At 45.0% G+C, this 3,955-nt stretch overlaps 1 non-coding gene across 1 annotated transcript; it reads right to left on the minus strand.

Moving 5' to 3' along the window:
- Positions 1–859: 859 nt before the first annotated feature.
- On the minus strand, positions 860–933 carry Trnas-cga (transfer RNA serine (anticodon CGA)). Its single transcript has one exon. It is a non-coding gene; the product is annotated as a tRNA-Ser (tRNA).
- Between the last annotated feature and the right edge of the window lie 3,022 nt (positions 934–3,955).

Consider the following 3,955-nt stretch of genomic DNA (forward strand, 5'->3'; position numbering starts at 1 on the left):
TTACCTCCGGAATATTTTACCCAAGAGGACGCCATCATCATTTAATCATACAGTAAAGCTGCATGTCCTCGGGAAAAATTACGGCTGTAGTTTCCCCTTGCTTTCAGCCGTTCGCAGTACCAGCACAGCAAGGCCATTTTGGTTAATGTTACAAGGCCAGATCAGTCAATCATCCAGACTGTTGCCCTTGCAACTACTGAAAAGGCTGCTGCCCTCTTCAGGAACCACATGTTTGTCTGGCCTCTCAACAGATACCCCTACGTTGTGGTTGCACCTACGGTACGGCCATCTGTATCGCTGAGGCTCGCAAGCCTCCCTACCAACGGCAAGGTCCATGGTTCATGGGGGGACGTATATTTCACAATTCTCATCACAGACCAGGAAAAAGTGAGTAGATTAAGGACGACAACATTCTGCATTGTGTGCCTGTGGTGAGCACTATACATCGGACTAAGTTAAGAGTCTTGTGAAATACTACTCCGAATGATGGAGAGTAGTAAATGTATGAATTTCAGATAAGGGGCCCCGGTCCTGAAACGACCGAGCAATTTGAACCATTTCCCTTCTAATACACCAGTCTGTGAAACTTCTTAATTTAATAACTTTTTACTTACTTAGACTGAAACACATGGGAACGTGAAACTTCTTAATGTAATTCTTAAACCGCTGAGTGAAACTGAATGCACTGTCTCTTTGCAATTTTTTTTTATCATTTCATTTCTGGTGCACAATATTCTAGCGCAACGCAATCTGACTTTTGATAATCTAGCTTCAAATAATTAATACAGAAAAATGGCCCTGAATCAGATGAAATGCTGACAATAACCTATATGAAACTTCCTGGCAGATTAAAACTATGTGCACCGACCGAGACTCGAACTCGGGACCTTTGTCTTTCGCGGGCAAGTGCTCTACCATCTGAGCTACCGATGCACGACTGACGCCCGGTCCTCACAGCTTTACTTCTGCCAGTATCTCGTTTCCTACCTTCCAAACTTTACAGAAGCTCTCCTGCGAACCTTGCAGAACTAGCACTCCTGAAAGAAAGGATACTGCGGAGACTTGGCTTAGCCGCAGCCTGCAGAGTGAAAATATCATTCTGGAAACATCCCCCAGGCTGTGGCTAAGCCATGTCTCCGTAGTATCCTTTCTTTCAGGATGCGTGAGGCAGGGGTGTATAAACCGAAGACTACAGATAATTTGATTCAAACGGATGCAGATGGGAGTTGCTATTAGAGATTAGGAGGCTTGCATGAGACGAACTAGCGTGGAAAGTTGCATTAAAACAGGCTTCCCTCGAAAGGATACAACAACAATAATTGTCGTTTATACGATTACGCTAATAAACCAAAACACTACGACCACCTGTTTGATAGCGTGTTTTGTTCGTCTTTGCAACGAAATATGTCACTGATTCTGCGTATCAGGAATCCGACAATACTCTGGTAGGCTTGTGGAGTTATGTGGAAAAATTTGGAAATTTGTGGTAAGGTCTTATGGGCCCAAACTGCTGAGGTCATCGGTCCCTAAGCCTACACACTACTTAATCCAACTTAAACTAACTTACGATATGGACAACACACACACCCATGCCCGAGGGAGAACTCGAACCTCCGACATGGGGAGCCGCACGGACCGTGACAAGGCTTCCGCTCGGCGAGGTATGTGGCATTAGACGTCTACGCACAGGTCATGTAATTCACATAAATAGCGGGCCGCTTTTATGTGAATCGGGTGATGGCGTAAGATTACCACCAAGATGGCTCCATAGGATTTACATGAAGCTAATTTGGTCGCCGAGATATCAAAGTCAGTTCACTACAATCCTCTCAAACCACCATAGCACGTGTCTGGCTCTGAGACACGGACAATTATACTGCTGAAAGAAGGCATCGCCGTCGGTGAAGACACCTAATATGACGAGATGCAGATGGTTCGCAGCTGTCAGCATGCTTTAGATTACTACCACAGGTCCTATGCAAGCGCAGGAGAATGTCTCCTAGAGCATTACACTGCTCCCACCAGATAGCGCCCGTGGCACGGTACACATTTCGAGCCGCCGTACACCTCGATGACGGCGTTTGTGGAGACGCTTATCGACCTTCTGTAGCAAAAGTGTGATTCACCCGAAGAGCCGACATGTTTCCATTGAGTGACGGTCGAATCCCGATGATCCCGTGACCACTACAGGTGTAACTGATGATGTCGTCGGGTCAACATGTGAACACGAAGTGGTGGTCGGCTGCGAAGCTCCTTTTTCAACAATGTGCGATGAATGGTGTGCTCCGAAACACTTGTGAGTGCACCAGCATTGTACTCTTTCGGCAGAGATGCCACAGATCACCATCTTTCCTACTTTACAAAGCAGACAAGCCTCCTAACCCCACGTTCTGTGAAAAGCCGTGGACGTCCAACCATTCAGCGCCTAATAGTAGTTCCTCTGTCCTTCTACTTCTCCGTAGATGCTCACTACATTAGCATGTGGACATTCGACAAACTTCGCAGTTTTTGTTATACTCTTTCACAGATTCTACTCAATAATAATCTGCCCTTTGTCAAGGTCGCTTATCTCAATAGATTTACTCATCTGCAGTCCATGTCTTTGCTAGGATGATCCCCTCTGTGTCAGCTCTGCTTACATACTTTCGTAAGCGCGACACGTGCCCGCAACGCCACTACGTGGCATCCAACGTCACGGTGGGCAGTGGTCATAATGGTTTGGCTTATCAGTGTAGATAAAATGAGAAAATTAACTTGCATTAAAAAGCAGTTTAATAACAACTGATCACACAAGAAATGGTAAAGAACAAAATAATCGCCAGCAAGAATTATGAAAACATCGGTTAAGTGAAACCAAACTCCAACTTTTATCAGATGACATCTTGAATGCAATTGATGAAAGCAGGTACATGCAGTATTTCTCGATTTCCGAAAGGAATTTGAATCAAATGTTCAAATGTGTGTGAATTCCTAAGTGACCAAACTGCTGAGGTGATCGGTCCCTAGACTTACACACTACTTAAACTAACTTATGCTAAGAACAACACACACACCCATGCCCGAGAGAAGACTGGAACCTCCGGTGGGAGGGGCCACGCACTCCGTGACATGACGCCTCAAACCACGCGGCCACTCCGAGCGGCAAAATTTGAATCGGTACCACACCTACGCTTATATGAAAAGTACTATCGTAGGGGGCATCAAGAGAAAGTTTTGCCCAGATTGACGTTTTATTGGTAGGGAGCGCACAGCATGTTACCGTAGATGGTAAATAACTTTCGATGCATTCCATGGAAGGGCGATGTGAGGGTATGCAAGCGCTATGGCTACATAGTGTAAGTTGCCCGTGCGTGAATCCTGAACTAAATATTTTAATGGCTCCGTTTATCTGACTTAAGCAAATCATTGCCTACCAAAACAATGGGAAAGGACTTCATTTGACTAAGAAATTATTCAAGGATCTGAATTGGCTCTAATGGTTCAAATGGCTCTAAGCACTCTGGGACTTAACATCTGAGGTCATCAGTCCCCTAGACTTAGAACTACTTAAAGCTAACTAACCTAAGGACATCACACACGTCCATGCCCGAGGCAGGATTCGAACCTGCGACCGTAGCAACAGTGCGGTTCCAGACGAAGCGCCTAGAACCGCTCGGCCACAGCTGGCCGGCAAGGGTCTGAATTAACTCAGTTCACTACAGGAAACATCAAAATAAATGGTTTAACAATTATTTACAACAATAAACTAAAGCCTTGGCAAACGTGGACAAGAATCCTGGTATGACATTCAAATGACCAGTTATCTGGATAAAACACTTAAATCTGAGAAGCCATGCCATGAATTACAGTTCAGAGAGATAGAAAACACTACAAAAAGATATCCATGGGTATCTATTGCCGGATTGATATGTATATTGATCCTCATACTGCAAAGAGGTCTTGAGAATGACGACTG

Source organism: Schistocerca serialis, chromosome 2 (assembly GCF_023864345.2).
Source record: "Schistocerca serialis cubense isolate TAMUIC-IGC-003099 chromosome 2, iqSchSeri2.2, whole genome shotgun sequence".
NCBI lineage: Eukaryota > Metazoa > Arthropoda > Insecta > Orthoptera > Acrididae > Schistocerca > Schistocerca serialis.